Source organism: Sarcophilus harrisii, chromosome 1, assembly GCF_902635505.1.
Source record: "Sarcophilus harrisii chromosome 1, mSarHar1.11, whole genome shotgun sequence".
NCBI lineage: Eukaryota > Metazoa > Chordata > Mammalia > Dasyuromorphia > Dasyuridae > Sarcophilus > Sarcophilus harrisii.
In genome coordinates this window covers 364083709-364110758 of record NC_045426.1, presented here as the reverse complement: position 1 = coordinate 364110758, position 27050 = coordinate 364083709, and the positions used below count along the sequence as shown (strand labels likewise).

At 36.8% G+C, this 27050-nt stretch overlaps 1 protein-coding gene across 1 annotated transcript in view; it reads right to left on the bottom strand.

The window, feature by feature from the left end:
• Positions 1-19102, bottom strand: part of ZBTB7C (zinc finger and BTB domain containing 7C) — a 565868-nt gene extending 546766 nt beyond the window's left edge. The window contains exon 1 of the mRNA XM_031945971.1: positions 18765-19102. The gene's annotated coding sequence lies outside the window, so the exon portion shown is untranslated. The remainder of the gene's footprint in view (positions 1-18764) is intronic.
• Positions 19103-27050: the final 7948 nt, after the last annotated feature.

The following is a 27050-nucleotide window of genomic DNA, read 5'->3' as shown; positions in this document are numbered from 1 at the left end:
TTGAGAGTGAATTTAGGAGAAAATATGTAAGATATAGAAATAGTGGGATCAGTGAATGATATGATGGGAAACTTGAGATAAACTACTAGAAAAAAACAAGAAAAAAGATAAAAAATAAAAAAGATAATGTATAAGCCTACCTCTCAAGTAGATAAAGCAAAAGAAAAAAAGTAAAGTGAGAATTTTTAACACAATTAATAAATATTTTACATTAAAGGAAAGTGAATCAAAAAGCCTCAATAAAGAAGACAACAATGGCAAAACATGAAATTCAAAAGAGATTTTTTAAAAAAGATATTAGGTTGACAATTGGACCAGAAATCAGAACTCTAAAAGGATTAATAAATAAAACAATATGAAAAACAACTTAAAATACTCCTAAAAAATTCTCCAAAGTAGGAGAGACTCTGAAAAAGAGAATAAGAGATTTACCACTCAAAATTACAGAAGTAGAAGAAAAACTGATAGAAGATAAACAAAAATAACTTTTAAATTATGCATGAATTTCTTACAAACCAAAACAACTTGGAAAATCTGATACATAGATGCTAATTTAAGAAACATAGATTATCCAGAAAAACATGATAAATTTAAAAGCATTACTATCATACTAGAGGAAATAATGTCCCCCCAAAAAACTAGCCATAAGTTTTGAAAATAATTGACTAAGTACTGATGTTGGAAAACATATATTACCAACTAAAAACAAAAAATGTCCAAGATTAAACTACAAGGTCTGTAGTGGTTAAGTTTCTGAATTTCCATATTTAAAAAACAAATTATATAGCCAGATGGGAGTTGGGTCTTGTATGTACAGCTAAGGATTATAATGTCCAGGAGAAATCACAGAAAAAAAGTTGGAATGCATTATATTATATTTTTTAAACAAATAAGATCAAGATGCGCCTTTAAAAAGCATATTCTGAAAAACTAGCTTAATCATCAATAAAGACATATGGATTTTCAAAAAAGGGCATTTGAGTCATTCCTGAAAAAGAAATCAGAACAAACAGAACTTTGACTTGCAAACCTCCAAAAATAGATATGCCTAAGAAATGATCACACATTTACCACAAAGCTAAATCAGAACAATTATCAAGAAAAATCTAAGCTAAAAATTAATTCTCTCTTGTTTATAGGGCAAGACAAGGCTATTGTTAAAGAGTCAGCTAGGAGGTACAGGGATTAGAGAATTAGACCTGGACCAAGGAAGAGCTAAGTTCAAATTCATTTTTAATCACTTAACTTTTGTCTACCTCAGTTTCCTAAACTGTAAGACACTCACTACTCAGAACTGTTATGAGGATCAAATAAGTTGAGATTTATGAAGTGCTTTGTAAACTTTAAAGCTCTATATAAATGCAAACTATTATAAAAGCCCAATCAACAACTAAGATGAAAAAAAAAAGTCTGATTAATAATTAAAATGAAAACCAAAAAAGAATTGTCACAGGACAAAAAGGATCTAAGGGGTTAAAAATATAAAGAAAATGTAAAGACTCAGGAAAAAGAAAGGGGAAAGAGTTGAATTACTATTCTGTAGACTAAAATCTGTGCTCCTTTACAAACAAACTAATACTTTTTATTGGTCAAGTAGAGAAGTAATACATGAGGAAGTTGGAGATGCATGGTTTCATCTAGCTTGATTGGGAGCAGAAAAGAATAATAATTTTCTCAGTCTCTTGGCAAATATGGTATGAAGGAGGACAACTGTGGGAAAACAAGGTAAAAGCATTGGAAAGATCAGGCAAAGGGCAGAGGCTTGGTCTCACCTTGGGATGAATGAGGAAAAATGTGATTCCACTGAAGCAGATTCCCATAATAAAGGCAATAGGAGAAAATAAAGGTCTCAAATAGATTTTTGTTTGAAAATAAGGGACACTGAGGGGACTTCCGTGGGGTGGAGCCAAGATAGTGGAGAGCAGACACTACTCTCTGTAACCTTCTCTCAAATCAACAGCACACTAAGCCTCTAAACTGGTTTTGAAGTCAAAGAATCCACAAATATTTGGAGTACAATACATTTCTAGAAGAAGATACCTTTGAAGAACTTCAGAACAAGTCTGTTTCAATCTGGCAGGGGAACAGTCTGTCAAACCCAGACCACAGCATAGGGAGACCAGGGCAAGAAGCTAGAGTGGAGAGTCAGAGTACTGTATCTTCCACACACCTGAGAATCCTCTGTGAGCTTCTTAGGCCACTCTGTCCTGGTTGCAAGCAGGTGGTTTGGCAGATTTGTCTTATGTAAAAGACAAATTGTAAACCACTGAGTCCTGGAAGAACACCGGACCTAGCCACCATTATCCAGCACTGGAACTCAATCAGCAGAACTTCCCCAGGCAAATTAAAGCAGCTGTCCTTCTTTGCATTGAACAGACCTCGAACCTTAAAAAAATGAATAAAAAACAAAAAAGAATTCTCACCATAGACAGCTTTTGTGGAGAGAGAGAAGAACAGACCTTAAATCCTGAGGTTCCTAAAGGCAAAGTAATTCCAGAAGAATCCCAATGAGAGACATGAGCTAGTCCTCATTTCACAAGACTTTCTTCAAAGATTGCATAAAGGATCTTAAAAGAGAGTTAGAAAAAAATGGTGAAATGAAATGAGATCATTGCAAGAAGCAATGGAAAAAATTGAAAAAGAATGCAATGAACAAAAAATTTAATTGACCAATTGCAAAAGGAGCTAAAAAAGGTAACTGAAAAAAATAATACACTAAAAATCACAATTGAACAAATGGAAGTGAATGACTCAATAAGACTTCAAGAATCAAATAAAAGCAAAAAAATGAAAAAATAGAAGAAAATATGAAATGTCTCATAGGAAAAACAAGTGACCTGGAAAATAGATCTAGGAGAAACAATCTAAAGATTATTGGGCTTTCTGAAAGCCATGATGAAAAAAAGGACCAAGACATTTTCTTACAGGAAATCATAAAAGAAAACTGCCCTGATATTTTAGAATCAGAAGGTAAAATAGCCATCAAAAGAATTCACTGATCACTTCTTGAAAGAGACCCCCAAATTAAATACCCAAGGAATATCATAGCTAAATTTCAGAACTATCATACCAAGGAAAAGATATTATAAGCAGCCAGAAAGGAACTATTTAAATACCGAGGTGCCACAATTAGGATTACCCAGGATTTAGCAGCTTCCACCTTAAAGGATTGAAGAGCCTGGAATCTGATATTCCAAAAAGCAAAGGAACTGGGATCACAGCCAAGAATAAACTATCCAACTAAAATGAGCAATCTCTTTCAGGAAGGAAGATGGATATTCAATGATATAGGTGAATTTCACCTATTTCTAATGAAAAGATCAGAACTGAACAAAAATTTTGATCTCCAAACACAGAACTCAAAAGAAGCATAAAAAGGTAAAAAGTAAAAAACTCTTGAGAATTATCTTTCTGTTATAAGTATATTTAGAAAATGAAAGTATAATTTGATTGTAATATGATAATATGAAAATGAAATTGGAGATGGAAAAGGGATCATATTGGAAGAAGAGGAAAAAGAAGGTAAAATAAGAAAAAATTACATCTCACAAAGAGGCAAACAAACCTATTATAATTGAGGTAAAGAAGAGAAGGGGGATAAGCATTGTGTGAATCTTACTCTCATCAGATTTGGCTCTAAAAGAGAATATCATATTTGGTATCATAAAGAAACTTGTTTCATCTTATAGGGAAGTAGGAGGGAAAGGGGGAAAGAAAGGGAAAGACTAATATAAAGGAAAACAAGAATTAGGGGAAAGGTATAAAAAAGGAGGATGGGATTTAAAGGGGGAGAACTATTTGAGGGAGGTGGTCATCAAAAGCAAAATACTGGGGAGCAGGAAAAGGGGATAGAAAGAGAAAAGCATAGAATAGAGTAAATAAGATGGCAGAAAACACAGAATTATTTTAATTGTGAATGTAAATGGCATGAATTCTCTCATAAAACGAAAGTGGATAGCAGACTGAATTAAAAGCCAGAATCCTACAATATGTTGTTTCCAAGAAATACATTTAAAGCATAGTGATACATATAGAGTGAAGGTAAAGGACTAGAGCAGAATATATTATGCTTCAGGTGAGGAAAAAAAAGCAGGGATAGCAAACTTAATCTCAGATCAAGTTAAAGCAAAGATAGATCTAATTTAAAAAGATAAGGAAGGAAACTATAGCTTACTAAAAGGTACCATAGATAATGAAGCAATATCAATACTAAACATATATACACCAAGTGGCCTAGCATGAAAATTCCTAGAGAAGAAGTTGAGAGAGATGCAAGAAGAAATAGACAGCAAAACTATTCTAGTGAGGGATCTCAACCTTGCTCTCTCAGAACTAGATAAATCGAACCACAAAATAAATAAGAAAGAAGTTAAGGAGGTAAATGTAATGTCACAAAAATTAGGTATGTTAGCTCTTTGGAGAAAATTAAATGGAGAAAGTTTACTTTTCTCTCAGCTGTTCATGGAACTTATACAAAAATTGACCATGTGTTAGGGCATAAAAACCTCAAAATCAAATGCAGAAAGGCAGAAATAGTAAATGCATTTTTTTCAGATCATGATGCAATAAAAATCACATGCAATATAAGGCCAGGAGAAAACAGACCAAAAAGTAATTTAAACTAAATAATCTCATTCTAAACAATGAATGGGTAAAACAGCAAGTCATAGACACAATTAATAATTTCATTCAAGAGAATGACAATAATGAGACAACATACCAAAATTTGTGGGATGCAGCCAAAGTGGTAATAAGGGGAAATTTTATATCTCTAGATGATTAGTTGCATAAAATAGAGAAAGACAAAATCAATGAATTGGGTTTGCAACTAAAAAAGCTAGGAAAAGAACAAATTAAAACCCCCAATCAAATACTAAACTTGAAATTCTAAAAATAAAAGGAAAGATTAATAAAATTGAGAGTAAAAAAACTATTGAATTAATAAATAAAACTAAAAGTTGGTTTTATGAAAAAACAAACAAAATAGATAAACCTTTAGTAAATTTGATTAGAAAAAGGAAAGAGGAAAATCAAATTGTTAGTCTCAAACATGAAAAGGGAGAACTTTCCACCAATGAAGAGGAAATGAGGGCAATAATTAGGAGTTACTTTGCCCAACTTTATGCCAATAAATTTGACAATCTAAGTGAAGGAGTAATATTTACAAAACTATAGATTGTCCAAATTAACAGAAGAGGAAATAAATTACTTAAATAGTCCCATTTTAGAAAAAGAAATAGAACAAGCTATTAGTCAACTCCCTAAGAAAAAATCCCCAGGACTAGATGGATTTACATGTGAATTCTACCTACCAAACATTTAAAGAACAATTAATTCCAATACTAAAAATAGGGAACAAAGGATTTCTATCAAATTCCTATTATGACACAGACATGGTACTGATATCTAAACCAGGTAGGACAAATACAGAGAAAGAAAATTATAGACCAATCTCCCTAATGAATATTAATGCAAAAATCTTAAATAAAATATTAGCAAAGAGATTACAGAAAATCATCCCCAGGATAATACACCATGACCAAGTAGAATTTATATCAGGAATGCAGGACTAGTTCAATAGTAGGAAAACTATTAGCATAATTGACTATATCAAATAACCAAATTAACAAAAAACACATGATTATCACAATAGATGCAGAAAAAACATTTGATAAAATCCAACATCCATGCCTATTTAAAAAACTAGACAGTAAATGGAGATTTCCTTAAAATAGTCAGTCACATCTATTTAAAACCATCAGCAAGCATCATATGTAATTGTGATAAACTGGAACCATTCCCAATAAGATCAGGGATAAGACAAGATTGCCCACTATCACCATTACTATTCAATATTGTATTAGAAATGCTAACTTTGGCAATAAGAGAAGAAAAAGGGATTAAAGGAATTAGAGTAGGTAATGAGGAAACCAAATTATCACTCTTTGCAGATGGTAGGATAGTATACTTAGAGAACCCTGGAGAATAAACTAAAAAATTATTAGAAATAATCCACAACTTTAGCAAAGTTTCAGGATACAAAATAAATCCACATAAATAATCAGCATTTTAATACATCATTAACAAAATCCAACAGCAAGAGATACAAAGAGAAATTACATTTAAAATAACTGTGGATAATATAAAATATTTGGGGATCTATTTGCCAAAGGAAAGTCAGGAACTATATAAGCAAAACTACAAAACACCTTCCACACAAATAAAGTCAGATCTAAACAATTGGAAAAATATCAAGTGTTCTTGAATAGGCCGAGTGAATATAATAAAGATGACAATACTACCTAAGTTAATAATGATCTAGTTATTTAGTGCTATACCAATCAAATTCCCAAGAAACTATTTTACTGACATATAACTGACAAATAACAACAAAATTCATCTGGAAGGACAAAAAGTCAAGAATTTCAAGGAATTAATGGAAAAAAAAATCAAATGAAGGTGGCCTAGCTGTACCAGATCTAAAACTATATTATAAAGCAGCAGTCATCAAAACCATTTGGTATTGGCTAAGAAACAGAGTAGTTGATCAGTGGAATCGGTTAGGTTCACAGGACAAAATAGTCAATGACTATAGTAATCTAGTTTTTGACAAATCCAAAGACCCCAGCTTTGAGGATAAGAATTCACTATTTGACAAAAACTTCTGGGAAAATTGGAAACTAGTATGGCAGAAACTAGGCATTGATCCATGCCTAATACGTATGCCAAGATAAGGTCAAAATAGGTTCATGATTTAAACATAAAGAATGATATTATAAATAAATTAGAAGAACATAGGATAGTTTACCTCTCAGATCTGTGGAGGAGGAAGGAATTTGTGACCAAAGAAGAACTAGAGATCATTATTAATCACAAAATAGATAATTTTTATTACATTAAGTTAAAAAGTTTTTGTACAAACAAAACTAATGCAGACAAGATTAGAAAGGAAGCAACAAATTAGAAAAACATTTTTTACATTCAAAGGTTCTGATAAAGACCTCATTTCTAAAATATAGAGAGAATTAACTCAAATTTATAAGAATTCAAGTCATTCTCCAATTGATAAATGGTGAAAAGATATGAACAGACAATTTTCAGATGAAGAAATTAAAACTATTTGTAATCATATGAAAAGGTGCTCCAAATCAGTATTGATCAGAGAAATGCAAATTAAGTTAACTCTGAGATACTACTATACACCTGTCAGATTGGCTAAGATGACAGAAAAAAAAATAACTACAAATTTTGGAGGGGATGTGGGAAAACTGGGACACTAATACATTGCTTGTGAAACTGTGAACAGATCCAACCATTCTGGAGAACAGTTGGGAACTATGCTCAAACAATTATCAAACTATGCATACCCTTTGATCCAGCAGTGTTTCTACTGGGCTTATATCCCAAAGAGATCTTAAAGGAGGGAAAGGGACCCACATATGCAAAAATGTTAGTAGCAGCTCTCTTTGTAGTGGCAAGAAACTGGAAAATGAGTGGATGCCCATCAGTTGGAGAATGGCTGAATAAATTATAGTATATGAATGCTATAGAATATTATTGTTCTGTAAGAAATGACCAGCAGGATGATTTTAGAGAATCCTGGAGAGACATACATGAACTGATACTAAGTGAAATGAGCAGAACCAGAAGATCATTATGCACGACAACAACAAGAATATACAATGATCAATTCTAATGAACGTAGCTCTCTTCAACAATGAGATAATTCAAACCAATTCCAATTGTTCAGTGATGAAGAAAGCCAACTACACCCAGAGAGAGAAATGTGGGAATTGAGTGTGTACCACAACAGAATTTTCACGCTTTCTGTTGATGTTTGCTTGCATTTTTTTTCTCTCAGGTTTATTTTTTTTCTTTCTAGGTCCAATTTTTCTTCTGCAGCAAGATAACTGTATAAATATGTATACATATATTAGATTTAACATATTTAACATATATTGAATTACCTGCCATCTAGGGGAGAGGGTGGGGGGAAGGAGGGAAAAATTTGGAACAGAAAGTTTTGCAAGGGTCAATGTTGAAAAATACCCAGGCATATGTTTTGTAAATAAAAAGCTTTAATTAAAAAAATAAAATATAGATGTAATATTAAAAAGAAGAAAAGAAGAGACACTACCTACAAAAAAGAATTATGTTTTCATATGCTCCTCTTATGCTTCAGCCCAAGAGAAAGGCTGTGTGAAGCATCTAGGTAGGGCCATCAACCAGGGTGATAGGAAGGATGCATGCAGACCTTAAAGATATTGCAGGTTCAGTTCCATACTATCACAATAAAGCAAATATCACATTAAAGCAAATTACATGAGTTTTTTTGTTTTCCAGTGCATATAAAAATTATATGTACACTATATGGTCATCTATCATGTGAACAAGAGTGCAATATCTTTAAAATGTATATATCTTAATTTTGAAATATTTTATTGCTAAAAAAAATCTAACAATGATAAGCATTCAGTGAGTCATAGCTTTTTGCTAGTGGAGGGTCTTGCTTTAATATTAAAAGTTTCTGACTGATGAAGGTGTTGGTTGCTGAAGATTGGGTACCTGTGGCAATTTCTTAAAATAAGACAACATTGAATTTTACCTCATTGATTGACCCTTCCTTTCATGGAAGATTTCTCTGTAGCATGCAATTCCGTTTAATAGCACTTTATCCACATGTAGAACTTTTTTCAAAGTTGTAGTCAATCCTCTCAAACCCTATTGCTGCTTTATCAAATAAATAGTGTTCAATATTATTGTGTCTCAGGAAATAGGAAAGCCCACAGAAACAGAGAGAGACACGGAAATGGCCAGTTGGTAGAGCAGTAAGAATACACATAACATTTATCATTACGCTCACTATCTTATATAGGTATGGTTCAGAGAGCTTTTAAATAGCTACAAAAGTAACCTCAAAGATCACTGATCATCATAACATGTATAATAATAATGAAAAAGTTTAAAATATTTCAAGAATTACCAAAATGTGACAGAGACAAAAAATGTAAGCACATGCTGTTGGAAGAATGGTACTCAATACAGGATTAGGACATACCTTCCATTTGTAAAAACAAACAACACCCAACCTCACAATATTTGCAAAATGCAATAAAGGGAAGCACAATAAAACAAGGTCTGGCTGTATTTGGGTAGAAGTAAGATATACTGGAAGGCAGCTAGGTAGATCAGTGTATAGAATACAGGGCCTGAAGTCAGATAAACTCATCTTCCAGAGTTCAAATCTTGTCTCAGACACCTACTAGCTGTGTGACCCTGGGCAAGGCATTTAACCCTGATTGCTTCAATTTCCTCATCAGTCAAATGAGATGGAGAAGGAAATAGCAAACCATTCCAGTATCTTTTCCAAGAAAATCCCAAATGAAACCATGAAGGGTTGGAAACAACTGAATAAGAGATAGGCTGGCTTTAGAAGAGAGGAAAGTTATGGCATGGGTAAGGAATGACTCAACTTCTCCACTTCTGCAAAATAAAAAGTTACTCTTACTATACTTTACTCACTAAGAGGAAAGAATAGCAAAAGATTCTCCATTAAGAGAAAGAAAGAAAGAAAGAAAGAAAGAAAGAAAGAAAGAAAGAAAGAAAGAAAGAAAGAAAGAAAGAAAGAAAGAAAGAGAAAGAAAGAAGGAGGGAGGGAGGAAGGAAAGGAGGAAGGAAGGAAGGAAGGAAGGAAGGAAGGAAGGAAGGAAGGAAGGAAGGAAAGGAAAGGAAAGAAGGGATGGAAGGAGGGAGGGAGGCAGGAAGGGAGGAAGGAAGGAAGGAAAAAAGAAACAAAGAAGGAGGGAGGGAGGAAGGAAAGGAGGAAGGAAGGAAGGAAAGAAGGAATGAAGGGATGGAAGGAAGGAAAGGATGGAAGGATGGAAGGAAGGAAGGAAGAAAGAAAGAAAGAAAGAAAGAAAGAAAGAAAGAAAGAAAGAAAGAAAGAAAGAAAGAAAGAAAGAGAAAGAAAGAAAGAAAGAGAAAGAAAGAAGGAGGGAGGGAGAAAGGAAAGAAGGGATGGAAGGAAGGAAGGAAAGAAGGGATGGAAGAAAGGAAAGGATAAAAGGAAGAAAGGAAGAAAGAAAGAAAGAAAGAGCAGGAGGAATTTTAAACAGAAATTTTAACCACATTTATTTAAGTAAGAACAAGGATTTGCAACAAGATCCAAAGAGGGGAGGAATTTTAAAAATTAGAAATGTTATTTAATTTGAGTTGACATTGATTATTAATTAGTTTAGGTAAAATTGTGTAACCATCTCTAAGATGAGTGAGTGGAACAAAGAGGGAAGAAAAAAAGGGGAAAAGTCACATGATAACTTTATTATATATGTAAAAGAAATATATACATAAAATTATTCTATACAAATATATATCAGTTTTTTCTCTAGATGCAGTGTCTTCATATGTACTTTATAATTAATTTGGGTTTAATAAATGTCAAAATGACTCAAAGTCATTTCTGAAATGATATAGTTATTACTGTATATAATATTCTCTTGGCAATTGAATGTATAAAATAATGTATGTGTATGTGTGTGTATGTGTGTGTGTGTGTGTGTGTGTGTGTGTGTGTGTGTATGGGTTGGGTTAGATGGGTATCTATCTATAGAGCAGGGAAGAAATGTAGAAAAAAAGGAAAAAAATTCTGATAACTTTAATATATATTTAAAAGGAATAGCAAGCAGTTTCATGTACAACTTTTTATTATACTGTTATAGAAATGCTTGTTTTATTCTATAAATTAAAAATAAAATAATTTTTTAAAAATTTTAAAAATTAAAAAGACAAAAATAAAATAAAAGGAATAGCAAGTTGTCCATAATAGAATTGCAGTTACAGTTGGAGTTGGAGTGCAGTCATCTTTTTATGTTCTACTGTATTGTGTAAATGCTTGTTTTATAAATTAAAAATAGAATTTAAAAATATTTTAAAGTAGAAATGCTTCAAACTAAAATGAATAGAAACTAACATTTAGGTAAATTCCAGGAACTTGGGATAGGGCAGGGAAACAAAAGAGAAGTGAGCATATGGGAATCAATGGTCAAATGGATTAGAGGAAGGTATGATGGGTCATCTCTATTTCCTGTCTTCTGCTTTGGAAGCAGATTTGACTGGAGTCTGGGGATGGGGGGAGAGGAAGGAAGACCTAGGTACAGGACACCTAAGAAGAGGAAAGGTTTGGAGCATCAACTCTGGGAGGTGTGATAGAATATCAATTAGGAAAGAATTGTTAAGATTGTTTTGTGTGGATCTTGTTGTTATCATTGTATGATTCTTTCCAAATAATCAGAGGCAAAGTATTGATTTAGTATTGATTTACAAGAGGAAGGATAGTAAAAATCAGCAACCAAATTCTAAAACAGATCTGTGATATCATTGATGTGGGAGTTTCCTCCAATAAATAAATAGTAACCTATCCATGCCAGCTTTTCCAATGGAATTCTTGTTCAAGTCTTTCCAAAACTTTGCTATAGGTTGATCCATCCAACATACTGTGATCCTTCTTCCTGACACTGTAAGGATATCAGTGGAGTTCTTCTCTGATTGCCCAACTGTCATCTCTCACCCTTGATAGGTAAAGACTCATCTTTTCTTCCTAACATTCATTTTTGACCCTATTGAAAATAGGGTATCTCACTGATAGCCCTATTCTTCTATAGAGATCTTCATTGATTATATGTTACAGTCCATTCACACCTATTGGGTATCTCCATTGTCTTCTATGTGATATTTATTTAAAGTTTTTCAGAAACTGTTGTATTCCATAACTCATTAATATATAACAATACCAGTAGAAGAGCCTTTCCATGGGAAGCTTGGGCTCATTAAAGGAACTTTGTAATTTTCCAAAGGCAATACAATCAATCAGCAAGCATTTATTAAGTTCTTTACTATCCAACCAAATCACCAGCTCCTGTTTGGTTCTGGAACCAATTGTCCATCTGAACTGTCTGTCCCAGAAACCCATGCTGATGAACAAATTCTATACAACTTCTATACAATTGCATGTAATAATCTGAGCCACAGACATTTTTCCTCCATTTCGTTCCCATATCAAGTTAGGCCAAATTCTTTTGTGTAGCTAAAATGCACCTCTTCCAGGAGACTTTGTGGTGTTCTAGGGCTTGGTACAACTAGTCAAATGCCATCCACAAATGAAAATATTTGGAAGATTTCACTATTCATGGAAAAAGCCTCTGTATTAGATTCTACATTTGATCTCTATCACATCACTTTTGCAATGCATCCATCTTCCCATTTTATGCCTCACTTGATTTTTATGATCAAAGGATGACTGAACAGGATTATTTCTTTTGTTATATCTTTAAAAAGAGCTTGAATGACTTTTCATGTATGGGTAGGAAACACTTTGTTGGAGAAAGGAGGAGAAAAAGTTTTTGAAGCAGTATTTTTTCATAATCAACAAAAAATTAAGCACAAATAAGTTTTTACATTCTTTACATCTTTCAGCCAATTATGAAATGGTAGAAATATGGTTCATTGTTGAATATTGCTCCTGAAAACTTGCTTTTTCTCTACTAATACTTTCATTGAGTTTGTATTTGATTTGTTTAGGGATAACTGGAATAACAATTTGCATTGATGGAAATCAATAGAGTGCAGGTCCTAGAGAGAAGAGAACTTGATTTCAAATAGATACTTACTTATTAGACCCGTGATCCTGGACCTTGGATACTTATTAGATGTGTGATCCTGGACAAGTCACTTATTCCTGTCTGACTCAATTCTTCATCTGGAAAATGAGCTAGAGAGGGAAATGGTAAGCTACTCCAGTATGTTTGCCAAGAAAACCCAAATGGGCCATGAAGATTCAGATAGGACTGAAACAACTGAACAACAAAAATCACCAAAGAGATGGGAAAGTAGGCATATGGATAGTAGTTCTTTTATTGATTTCTCATTTCCTTTTTTTTGTGGGGGTGGGGGGAGGTGGGGAAAGGGGCAGAGTACAGAGTAGTACAAGGTATAAGATTCTTTCCTGGTCTGCAGCATCTTCCCCCACTTCACATCCCTTTTCTCCTCCTTTTCTCCAACATGGATGCTCTCTATATAACTTAGTCCAATGCAGCTGCTTTTCATATCTTTGTTTTCTTATGTTTCATTTCTATCTCCCTTATAAGAACATCTGGGTCTGGAATGTTAGTGTCCAATTGTGGTAGTTCCACTGATATTGGTCATGAATACATTTTGCTATAGTAATCTTCATAGATCTTTTCTATTTTTCTTCTCTCTGTTGTCCTCCTTTCATTTTTGTCCTTAAATGACCTTGGGATAACTTTCTTAGTTGGCACTCTTGCCAAATTTTCTTCAAATTTTACCATTCACCACTTCTGACTTATGATACAATATTGCTAAATAATTGTTCATCATCTTTCTTTGTAAGATTATAGATAAATTTATATTTTAAATCACTGTTGTCTTTGGCTTCCATTTCTCTCCATTTGGCAAGTAAGTAAAATATTTACTAACTAAAGCATTTTCTGGATTCCTTTGGTCTTTTTGCTGTGAGCAAAGATTTCTAGGGGTTAAATATCTGTATAAGATGATTGCAATCAGTATCAATGGAATTTCTGATGACCATTTTCCATTTTCATTGTTTATTACATTTTAAAATAATTTTATGATTGAGTTGTTTTGGTTATATCCATATTCTTTACTTATTATTTTTATTTCTCCTTCCTTTTTACTAATCTTAATATTTGCCTTAACAAATCAAAATTAATACTCAACAAATAAATAGACAAATAAATTAATAAATAAATAAAGCACTAAGCTGAATTATATCTTGTTGCCCCTCTGGAGCATTTACATTTAGTAAAGAACAAAATTAATCCAAAGGAATACTATAGTTCACAAAAACTTCTACTCTAGTCTTTCTCAGTGTATGCCCTAATTAAATGTCCTGCTCCTGACCTTTCCCTTTTCTTGAATTTCCCCAGAATGTATATCTTCTGGGTCTAGAAATTTCTAGACTAGACTTTGGGTCTTGGTTTCCTAAGGCCCAATTTGTAAAATAAGGAAATAGAATTAGATAATAATAATATTAGATTTCTTCTGGATTTATATTTACTAAGATCTTTTGAAAGACAGGATATAAATGACTCAATCTGGGTTTTTCTACCAAGAATTTATATAGTATATAGTTTCTCCACTTCGTTTCCACTTAATTAGAAGCATACTAATAGTTCTTTTTTGTCCCTTTCTCTATTAAAGCATAGAATAAGAGATTTAGAGCTGGGTCAGCCAATCAATAAACATAATTAAATACCTACTATAAATAGGCTAGACATTGGAAATTCAAATATAAAGAATGAAACAATCCCTATTCCCATCCTATGGGAAAAACATATATATACACATATACATACTATATATATAAGTATATATACCATACACATATTTTTTCAATGTTTAGTCATTTTTAGTTATGTCCTTCGTAACCCAGATGGGGGTTTTCTTGGCAAACACAATGGAATAATTTGCCATTCTCTTCTCCAACTCACGTTACAAATAAGGAAACTGAGGGAAACAGGATGAAGTAACCTGTCTAGGGTTGAAAAATTAATAAGTACCTGAGATCTGATTTAAATTCATGAAGATCTGTCTTCCAAGTCCAGGATTCTATCTACTGTGGTACCTATCTACCCCAACTATCTGTGTGACATTAGTCACAACCTCTCCAGGCCTCAATTTCCTTATTTATAAACCAGGGGATGGTCTCCCTGCTCAAGGTTTATAATCCTATGATTTATCTCTTTGACTTATGCTGAAAATCAATGTCTGATACATTTAGAAACATGTCATTACCACTATAAATTTTTAACATGTGTTTTTGGTCAGCTCCTTCTGCTCTTTCTGTTTCTGCCCCCTCATCTTTAACATGGGGACAGTAATTGTACAATCTACCTAAATCTAAAAGACTTTATAAATATGAATTATGATTACTATTCATTGCAACCAAATAATAGATTGTGTTTATTTGACAAAAATACAATTTTAAAAACTGCTGAAAATTTCTTCATTGACATTGTCATACATTCCTAACAATAGTTCACCCTTCTCTTTTGATATCCACTATCATCCTTTATTTCATTTGTATTCATGAGGTAATTGATCCAAAAATTAGGCTCTTCTTAGACGGTATCCCCAAAAGCTAATGCTTCAGTGGAACTCCTAAGTTCCAGTCCCATCACATTCATCAAACCAGACCATGTAACAAAATCAGTTTAAGTTATTTGTTGGAAAAAAAGATCAGGAGATGTTAAGATTATGTCCCCAAAGAGGCTCATTGTAAGAGACATGGTTTTTTGGTTTGTTTGTTTGGGGCTTTTTGTTTTTGTTGTTTTAAACAGGAAGCAAAGGGCACATTGGATGGAAATGTAATTTATTGTTTAGGATTAGGAAACCACATGAGACATTGTTTGCTCCTAACCTAACTGTCAGGAAAAAGAAAATCAGTTAAGCCTGGAGGTGATTTGGGGGCTTGGGATGAAAGTAAAGCACCAGAAACAAATGGCTTCATCACCAGAGAATTTCTCAGCAGTTATGTTTTCATTTATTGTACAGCTATAAATAAATACATGGCATCTTTGTTGTTTTTAAAGCACCTATTTCATCTGGGGGCCTCAGTTTATTTATCTGTAAAATGGAGTTGGACTAAATGACCTAGAAGGCCTCTTCTAGTTCTAAATTCTATACTTCCTGATAGAAATGTTTATTGAGCTATAAATATAGACATATGTGTATATACATGTATACCTGTCAAATATATACATATGTACTTTATATACACTAATACATACATACACAGCACTTATGATTTCATTCTTGTCAGCAACTCTTTCTTCATTGACACATATTGGCATCTTATAGTCTCAGAAAGTTTTCTTGGCATTCTGAAAAGCTAACTTGCCTTACCATCAAAGAACCAGTATAAGCAGAGAATTTGAATTAGGGACTTCCTGGCCAATTCTTGATGCACTACACCATCCCTGCTTCACCAAATACCTCATAGCAGTAAATTCTTAAACAAAGATTTTCAGGCATAAGATAGAGAGGTTTTTTTTTTTAATTTTCTTTTAAGGAATGGGTTGGAATAAAGGACCTCTAAGATCTGTTCAACTCTGCTATTCTGGGATTGTACAAAATCTCTTTGAAAGGAAAAAAATAGGTACACAATAAAAATAATTACATAAAATTAAGATATGAAATATCTTTACATGTTTAAATACATTTATTTCCAATTTAATAAAGATATTTTATTCATTTTTATTATTACTGCTTTCTTTACCTTCATCATTCTCATTTATTGTCTTACTAAAAGCTGATTCTGTGTTCCTTTGATACAAGCCATTTTGTGGGGGAGGGGTATAAAGCAGCAAGATGGCGGGACAAATATAATATATTTTCATTTCCATGTACCTGTCATACATTAGACGATAAGTTATTTGAGGGCAGGGGGAATACCTTCACTGTCCTTTGAGTTTTTTCCCAACATGTCTTCCCTTAATATTCCCAGGACAGTACTCTTCACTGTAAACTGTTAGCAACTGAGAGGAAATACATAGCAAAGTGAATATAAGTAATCCTTCATTCTTGGAGAGATGTACTGAAGTAGACATAATTTTCTCTCATCTTTGGTGCATGCAAAAATTATTTCACAGGGAACTGAGAGACCAGGATTATAGTTTCAGCTTTGGTACTAACTAGTTTTTCTTGGACAAGTCACTAAATTATTAGGCATTTCCTTATCTGTATAAGGAAACTGAACTCAGTTATGGGTCTAAAACTAGAGGAGACCTCAGAAGTTATTCAACTACATCATTTTGCAGATAAGGAAACTGAGACCCTCAGAGGCTGACTTGTTTAAGGTTACATAAGTAGAAGGCATCATAGGCAGGTTTTGACCAAAGGTTCTCTAACAACCAGCTTCTTTTCCCCCATATCACTCTACTCATCACTCTCACCTGCCTCTTCAGTTTTGTGAATACTGTTTAAAAGCAATAGCTTTGTTTTTTTATTTTTAATTTATTTTCTGACAATAAATACCCAAATCAATCAGTCAATAAGCATTTACTTAGTACCTAAAATGGCAAAGCACTGTGATTTCTTGTCTCCTTTTGCCAACTTTTATTTATTTTAAATTCCAGATCTACAAAAGTATATCTGGATTTCTTTTAGCAGAAGATAAATAAAAAGCAATGCCATACCTTGGCGTTTCATGTGTTTTGTGTTTACAATCCCAGTGCCTGGAGCTGCATCTTGCACATAGTAGGCATTTACTAAATGCTTGTGAAATTGAACTGGATTTGTGCTGCTGATGAACAAAACCAAGCCCAGGAATGGCAGCATTTCCAGCTCCTACATAATGCGTCTGTCTCCATGTCTTTCTTGTTCTGGGGTTCCTGCTCCTTTCCCCCACTAACCTTATCCCTAAAAAGCTTCACTACTCTGAACTGATGCCTTCTTTTTCCGCTTTGAATAATGTCTTTCAGACAGACTCAAACACCAGAACCCCAAATGATCAGAAGCAGAAGCCTTGAGAAAGAAGCTGCAACCCACTCTACTCCCCAGACTGTTTCCACAAACGCCTCTAAGTTTCACAGTGTTACAAAGGAAAAGGGAAACGCGCTTGATTCCTTCCTTGGGATTCCCTGCCCATTCATCTGATAAAATCAAACAAATAACCAGAACAACAAAGGGCACAGTGACCCAACTAGGTTTTCTTTCAAAAGACACACACACACGAAGGAAGCGTACTGGCAAACGACACAGGTTACATCGAAAACCACTGAAAAGATATACCCTGTCCTTCTAGTCTTCTGCGCCAGGTACCTTGTAAATCCTTAAATTTCACCAGAATTTACGAAAAGCATATCCAGAGTATCAGCCACACATAGCCCTCCCCTGCCCGTCAACCTCAGCACCCATTCATCTTCCCCAGGATACCTACCTCTCCCAGCTCCTCTCCTCTCGGAGATATAAGAATATATAATATAGTATATGAAGCTTCATCCAACTTCAATTCCCAGTTACATCTCTCACCCGTCCCGTCCCCTCCCCTGGCATATGATGTGGAGTTCGAGAGGTTCCGGCGCCAGGACATTCTTGCAGGCGGCTCTCCCCCGCATCCTCCAACCCCCACCTCCCAAGTAAAGAAAGCGCGTAGGGGGAGAAAAGAGAAAGGAAATCGTACCTCTCCAAAATGCCAATGTAACTTTCGGGACGAGCCGCAACAGAACTTTAAGCGGAAACCACCTGTCGCTACTTAACTTTTCCTCGATCCGCCTCTCTCTGCTCCCGAAAGTACCGCAGTCCCCCTGGGGTTCTCAGACGTCCTCAAAAGTTCTCCTTTGCCATCCCTCCAAGTCCCCTTTAGCTACTTCGTCCACTAATGCCAACTAGGAGTCTCTCTAGCTCGCTTGCTCTGCTTTCCCCTCCCTGTTTCCCTTCTTCCCCAGCTGCATGGCTGCCACACGAAACCCTTGAATCGCCACCGCATCTTCTCCGCCTCCTTGTATCACAGGAATAGCCCCCAGCTTCTCCCAGAGGGGAAGGCTCCCAAACGTAAGCAGATTACAAGAGAAATAACAGCAACTACCGAAATAAAATAAAATGTAAAAAATATCCTCAACCTTCCAGCTTCAAAGCAAGGAACAGAGGTATTAGGCAGAATAGGAGGTGTTGGAAGAGAGGTTTTCTCAAGGATGTAAAAGGAGCTCGGGGGCGGAGGGAGCACTTACCTTTCTATAGCTGAAAAGCCTCCTCCAGCCAGGTTCCCTCCTCGCTGTACTTTGCAGCACGCTGTCCCTTCTGGGGCTGCCACCGCCGCTGCCACCGCTGTCAGGATCCAGCGGCAGCGGCGGAACCAAGCCAGCTGTGAAAGCGCTCGCGCTGCGCCTCTGTCAGTCTCGTGGCACCGGCTCTAGGCTTTGGAGCAGTAGCCGCGACAGGCAAGGCAGGCAGCTGCTGCTGCTGCTGTTGCTGCTGCTGCTCCTGCTGCTACTGCTCCTCCTCTTCTTCTTCCTCCTCCTCCTTCTCCTCCTCCTCTTTTTCCTCCTCCTCTTCTAGCTGCAGCCAACGCTTCTGTCAGTATCCTGAAACAGCGGCACCAGCGCGACCGTTCCCGGCTTGTGCCGCGGTTCGGGTCTCACTGCTGCGGTGCCGACCGGAGTTTCTGCAGGGCTATGGGGACTGGAATGTGCAGAAAGGGCCCGGATGTCTGCGGTCGGCTTGCTTGCTTCCCTCTCTCTTTCTCTGTCTCTCTCTCTCTCTTTCCCTTCCCTCTCCCTTTCTCCTCCCTCTCTCCCTCCCTCCCTCGCGTTCTCCCTCTCCCTGCTCGCCCTTTCACACATGCACTCAGCCTCCTCCTCTGCATCGCTTAATTTATATTTTGACAGAAACTGTTGCTGGGTGGGAAGCTTTGTAGAGGAGAGAGGACTGGGAAAGGCGGGTGAAGGATGGGCGGGAATTAGGGGCTGGGGGTGGGTGGGGGGCGACTGGCGTGGAGAGGGGGGCCGAAGGCGGAGAGAGACACTATCCGCTCATTGCTATTTTTCCCCCTCCTCCAGGATTTAAAGGGACAGTCTTAGGAAGAGGCAAAGGGCGACCCCGCTGTTTCTCCCGGTCTCCAGACGCCATCTGCGGCCAAGCCGGACCCGCCTGGAGACAGAAGAGGAGAGTGTGTGCTGAGGGTATTTTTAGGTCAGCGCGGCCCAGGACACATTAAGGAAGAGAGAGCTTGGCTCGGTTGCCCTGAGCTTAGCTATTTTTAAAAAGTCCGATTGGGGAAAGAAATAAAACAACTTCTTAGCAACTGTTTCTTTTTTTTTTTTTTTCCCCCTCTACCAGAAAGTAGGGTGGGAAGGGTGGGGGTGAGAAGTTTCCCAAATGTCGCTTAACCGATGACTGAGAACCATCTTCCAAAATCCGAGAAACCATCTGTTTTTCAGGAGACCCAGGCGTGGGGATTCTAAAAGCCTCTACTCTTCCTGCCTTTGCCCTGCCCTTGGATCCTTTTCGGACTTCAAGTTTCCCTCAACCCTCTCCCATGGTTCCAAAACCAGCCAGTCTGTTCAGCGTAGGACAATGACAGCTCAATAGCTCTGAGGCGAGTATTTAAAGCATGCCCTCGAAGGTAACCAATCAGCATGACACGTGGGCTCTGCCTGGGGAGAGGGAGGGAGAACCGAAGTGAATCAGCTCCGCCCTTACACCCCGCCCCTAACCCCATAGCCCCACTGTTCTAGACGCACTAGATAACCCCCATGTGATCCCATAAACTAGGAGTCCTGAAGGACACGGGGAAAGGTCCGGAGGGAGAGGAGGGGGGAAATTTCTAAACGCCCCCCAGTCCTCCGGGCGGGAGGCGGGCGAAGGCCAAGGAAGGACGACTGTGAATGGACCGCGGGACGGAGGTGACTGCCGCCTTTGTGACGTCGCTCTGGACGTTCCATCTGGGAATGTTCAACCTTTCGAATGGAGCCATCCCGGGAAAGACGACATGGTCCAAATTTTCTGCTTATCTTTTTGCGAACCCTGCTTTCTGATACTGCAACATTGGGATCCTACCTTTACGATGGTATGAGTGTGGCAAGTTTCACTAAACCATGTATGCTGGCGGTTTTTCTATAAGTCAATCTATATGTTTGTAGTCATCCGTACATGTGAGGTTCCAAAGGTACACCCGAAAGTTTGCCATTCCTATATTATAAATAGAACAGCTCCTCCTAAAAGTGTCATTTTAAAGCCCCACCAAATTTTGGAGAGGAGAGAAAAGGAATTCAGAATTTCTACCATCTAGTCTCTTCCTCTACTATCCCTTGTCTAAGAATGCTGTTTTCTTTTAAAAGAGGGGAAAGGGAGCAATTCAACATAAAGTTATGTTTATGCATCATTTACTATATTCGAGACACTGTGATAGGTGCTTCCTGTGAGGAATGTAGCAGAATATGGGGGACTATAATAATATTATTAAAAAATGTTATATTTCATTTGTTTAGAATGCTGCTGCCTAAATTAATGGATCTCCATAAATTTTGATTATAAGAACTTTTAAGTTTATTCTTGTCATTCATTCATTGGGTGCCAACTGTTCCAGAACACTTAGGCTTAAGTAATTTGTCAAGTGACTTGTAGAAGCTGAATAATATTTACTTTCTGGATTTTTTTTTCTTTGTAAGGAAGGTATGGGAAGGAAAGGGAGAAAGATGGGAAGGGGGAAAAGGATTTGGGAGGGAGGGAGGAAGAAAGGAATGGAATGGAAAGAGGCAGAAAAGCGGGAGAGAGGGAGAAAAAGATGAAGGGAGAGCAGAGGAAAGAAATAAAAGGAGAAATGATGGGAAGGACATGGGAATTAAAGTTTAAGTATTAAAAGAAAAGGGCATTCATAGCATTTTATTGTTCAATTATGTACAGTTCGGGACTATAGCATGCCAGTACTTTTCATAGGGTTTCTCAGCAAAGACACAGTAGCAGTTTGCCATTTCCTTCTCCAGTGGATTAAAGCAAACAAGGCTAATTGACTTACCTGGTAGCTAGTAAATGTCTGAGGTCAAATTTGAACTGGGATCTTCCTAACTCCAGGATTTACTGTTCTAGCCACTGAGTCACTCAGCTCCTTCTGTTCATGGTATAGAATATGGATGTAACTTGAAATCATTTTGGTTTGACCTTTCCTAAAAAGTATTCTTTTGTCTATGGCTCTTGTACATTCACTATATTTGAGCCAGGAAGAGGAAGCTTTACATGTCTCTTGGAAGGGATAAGGTTTTTTGTTGACGAGATAATGAATGTCAGATTTTGGAATTTCTGGAGCACACAGTTGGCAAAGTAATATTTATTGTACACAGAATTGGGAGCAACTTGTTCCAATAAAGTAAGTTATCTTTGCTCTGAAAATCAATTTGGAATTAATCAAGAAAACAAAACTGGTCAAGTACAAGTACCAGCATTAACACCATACAGCTAGAGTTAAAAGATATGTCCTTATTTTTCTTTTAATAATCTATACTTAGACTTTTCTCCCCTGGCAAATGTATTTTATAAAGGTTGTTCTATGTTTTGGGGGAAGTATCTGTCAAGTATTATTTTGAGTCAAAAAATATCAATACATTAAAAATCATAATTTTGGGGAAGGCAAATAAACAAGGTAGGTTGTCTCTCTCTTCTTTGCCTGAAAATCTGTGTAATTACTGAGGGTATTGTTGAATTAGCAGATGTAATCCCTCCATTCCAAAGTGTAACTCCTTTACTTTCCCAAAGGGATGGGGATAATCTTTATGAATGAATTGAAATTTCAAGTCAGTCCGGTAAGGTCAAGGATGCTCAAGATATTAAGAAAATTGTTCTTTGGGTAGGAAAAAGTTTCATCTATGGAAAGAATATTTCCCTTATGAAAAAAGACGACTTGGATCATCTGGATTATTTCTTCCTTCAAGTCAGAGAGCTTGAGAGTTTAACAAATTTTGCTTATGGTCAAAGTTCAGAGTTGCAGGGATTTGCACACCTCTACGTGACCTCAGATAAATCAAAGAACCTATGACAATTCAATCTCTCTCATGTCATTAGCTCAACGGTTCAAAAATTGGCAAGACCAGAGTGGAATTAGCAAAAGTCCTCAACTGTAGAATGTTTTTTAAAGAGAAAAAGAAACATTTTATTACTTTCAGTATAGTACAGTAACCTAAACTAAACTAATAATGTGTTTTCAGGCTAGGGGTTCAGTGAACCTGCAACAATGAAACTGCAATTATAAGGCTGATACTCATTTGTAATTAGCTTCCACATAACTGAGTGTTCTAAAGTGCTTAAAAACAATAAAGGGATGTAAAAGATGCATGAACACGTATGACAGGAAAAGGAGATAGGCCAGTGGGCCAGGCATGGAGGAATAGTGTGGGATAACAGATGGACAGCTCTCCTGTTATCATGGTGTTCACAAAATAGTTGAAGAACCATAAGAAGAGCCCTTGTGCTTCCAGAAGATTCTTTTTGGAGATTTTTCCTTAAAGACCTGAACGTGAATTGCTCAGGCTTATGGCTGGGTTGCAATCTGCTCTGGTAGAGGAAATACCTACACCGATGAGCCCTTGGATCTATGCCAGTATCCAAATTAAACATGATGGTATCTTCTTGTCTTATAATACTAATGTGCATTTCCCAGCATTTTTTCAGAGCTAAACTTCAGTGATCAAAAACAGATGAAATTTTACAGTAAACTTTGGTTTTTACCCATCTGGGAATTAGGTCCTAATACTGATCCACTTCAATACTGTTAAAAGGGTGAACTCAGGAAGAAAAAGCAAAACAGCCTTGAGAAAAATCCATGAGTAGGCTCCAAAGATCTTCCCAGCTCCCCTCATTTTCTTCATTTCCTCCTACCCAGAGGTATGCATAGAGTGAGCTATCATCAATGCCCAGCCCACATAGCCCCCTAACCCTGCTGCACCCTGACTCCTAGCTATATAAACATGAACAAAGACAAACTTCACTGCTTTGGTGTCCCTATTTGTTAAGGGGGAAATACTTTACTCCTCTCTTGGTGATGGACAAACAATTGGGGAACAATAAATATATGAACTTCTTGAAAAAAAATTTTGCTTCTGTAACATTTTATAGTTTATAAGGACTTTCTTCTTAGTCTTTTTAATTTGATCATCACACTACCCATATAACACAGGGAGGGCATGTGTTATGATCTCAATTTCACAGTAAGGAAACAGATTCATAGGTGAAGTGACATCCCCAAGGAGCTAGGACTGCCAGTGCTCTTTGAATGAACCCATTAAACAATCAAACTATCAATTGTTATTGCATGTTGAATATATGCTCAGGCTCTATGGTATGGACTGGAGAAACCAAGAAAAGAATGTACTGTCCTCAAATAGGGAAGATAACTTGTGTGTGTTTATGTGTGGGTATAGGTGTGACCCAAAATAGGGAACTTAACCTCTCTAAGCATCAGTTTCCTCATTTGTAAAATAGAGATATTAATAGCAGCTACCTCGCAGAGTTGTTATAAGGAAGAAATGAAATGTTATGCAAACCTTAAAGAATTATAGGCTATCACATGGCAGAAGAGATATAATATATGTCACTATTCCTTCACTCAACACTCATTAGCTATTATTTGCAATTTGATAGTACCTGCTCCACATGTGCCACTGAGTAAAGAGTCCTCAAATAGGGGTCATATATGCAAAACAATGTGAAAACAGTGTCAGACCTTAAAGGGCTATTGGAGGAGATGGGGTACTGCACAGAACAAGTTAAGTAGGAGTCTGCCCAAATTCTCTTGAACTCTGCACCCCAACTGTGTTGTTTAAAACTTTTCCTCCTAAACTATGAGAATAAATGCCCACACACACAATTCAACCTTCACAGCTCCTGTTTAGCCTCACTCTTTGCCCAGGATTATCTGAAGTCAAGATGTGGCAAAAGGCTGACAGGTTGTTGGTTAAAACTCATAAAAAAAGGTCAAAGCAGATGTTATTTCTGGAGAGAATAGGAAGGGGTCCAAGGGCACAAAAGGCATCAGGAAGGAAGAAATAGTTAGGTGTTTTCCCTCTCAGAGTAAAAGCAAGAGAAATGCAAGACATCTGGTCATGAAAAAGCAGAGAAATCCAATATGCATAAGTTGCTGGTAAGAAGACTGCTTTGAGAGCACTGGATTTAATGAAATCAGCTACTAAGCCATGAAATCAAAGGACTGGGGGTGGAGGCAGGGGAGGGAGAGCTTGGAGTCTCTGCAGTATCAGCTAGTGCATGTAAACTCAAGGTGGGACCCTTGAGCCTTGGAGTCAATCAGAAGCTTTGAATGAGGATGCAAGAACCATCTGAACCTTTTGAGGAGCCTCTACAAAGGGCTAGTGGCTGCTTTTCAAGGGTGTGCTTAAAATGCATCAAAGTTAGCAGCTCCTCCCCAGAATACCTTCAATAGTTCATGGGGCATGCATCAAAGAAGGTTCCAAAATTATACCTGTCTGTCATAGGATCTTAGATTAAACTGAAGAGGACCTCAGAGGTCATTAAGCCCCTACCTTCCTTTACCTTTTTATCCCGATCACAGACACAGGTAAATTTTTATCCCAAAGCAGCATTCCTAAGTATGTATCCAAATGAGGGGATAAGACATTCATTCAGTCAATAAATCTAATTTTAAAAAATAATTTACTGAGCTACTTTTTTGTAAAAAGTAATACAAGGAATACAAAGATAAATAACCCTTTGGTATTAACTCAATCTACTTTGTATCTTCTGCCCTACCTGGTTTCAACTCCACAGACAAAATGCCAGTCCCAGGAAAAGTTCACCTTTTCCAAACTCGCCAGCATACTGCTAACCTAAGTCCTAACTGATTTCACCTCTCACAACACTCTTTCTCTCTCCTTGATTAAAGGGTACCAAATTTCTCCAATGTTTTCTTTATAAAGGTCAGAAACTGGACTCAACTCACTCCCCTTTGCATTCACTACTCTCCCTGGTTTCAACTTCATGGAACAAGATGCACCCCATGCAGGGTAGTATCTCATGTTCTGAACAACCCCCAATACACCTATCCTGAATCCTTATGTGTGTTGTCTCCCTTTTTAGATGCTAAGCTCTTTGAGGACAAGAAATTGTCTATTCACTATATCCCTTGCACTTAGCACAGACCTGACACATTTGTTGCTGTCCAATTGGGTCTGACTCTTCATGATACTATTGACTATAATATGCTAGGTCCTTTATCCTCTATCTCTGGAAATGGGTACTAGTACCTCTGATGGTTGCTGTGCCCTTTATAGGACTGCTTTCTACCTTTAGTGTCCATTTGATCTACCTAATTCTCATCTGTGCCTCCAAAAAGCTGTGCCATCAGGCATAGCAGCCACACCCCTGTAAACCATTTTGGAAGATGGGCTAAACCAGGTTGAAGGTAACCAAGGAATCCCAAACCCTATGGGTGATTTAGAGGACATCCCTTGATGGAATGGGCAGAGAAGAACAATTTATTCAAGAGCTATGAAGATGAGTGAACCTCACTAGTCCCTCAGAGGTACTACTACCCATTTCCAGAGATAGAGGATAAAGGACCTGGCATACTATAGTCAATAGTATCATGAAGAGTCAGACCCAACTGGACAGCAATGAATGTGTCAGGTCTGTGCTAAGTGCTAGGGATATAGTGAATAGACAATTTCTTGCCTTCAAAGGGCTTAGCATCTAAAAAGGGTGAGTGAAGCAGGTGCTGTCAAGCACTTAGTGCTTGGCTAGATATCAAAGAGACCAAGGTCAGCCATGGCATTTTAAGTCATCACCAGTCATATTGACTCTGTCCTGCCATTGGACAGTGGTGGTTCTGGAAAAGAGAATGAGGCTGACAATTTCATGCAACTCTGCTTTACTTAAATCTAATTTATGTACAAATCAAAATATATAACTATATCATTTTATCATTTTTACCTTTAAAGCCCTGTTGTGATGGGCACTTGCCATAAAAGCAGCAGGTGCAGACATACTGAGAGCTGTAGTCACAACTCTATACACAGGTGGCCCAGCAGTGGGATTTGGCAACCTCTTAGCCTTTTAAGGATCACATTGCTCACATTGCTCACCTTCAGGTGTAAGGAAGGGGCTAGAAAAGGTCCCCTAAAAATTGTCTACTTACCCAACCCTGGCTTGATTACTAAGGCAGGAAAGAATCCTGTCCTGTGGCCAAAATACTAAAAAAAAAAAATACTAAAAACTTCAGCAAAGCTAATTCCACTCACCATCAGTACATGGAATATGTGCACACTTATAGACAACACAAAATCTAGTAGACCTGAAAGACTAACAGCTCTTGTTGCAAGAGAACTCAACAAGTATTGCATCCAAATAGCATCCCTAAGTGAAACAAGGTTGGCAAATAAAGGCTACCTTACTGAAATCAGAGTTGGATACACATTTTTCTCCCACAATAAAGGGAGACATGAAGTTGCTGTAGGTTTTACAATCAAAACTAATCTAGTCAACAAGCTCACATGCCTATACCACATGTTGAGTCT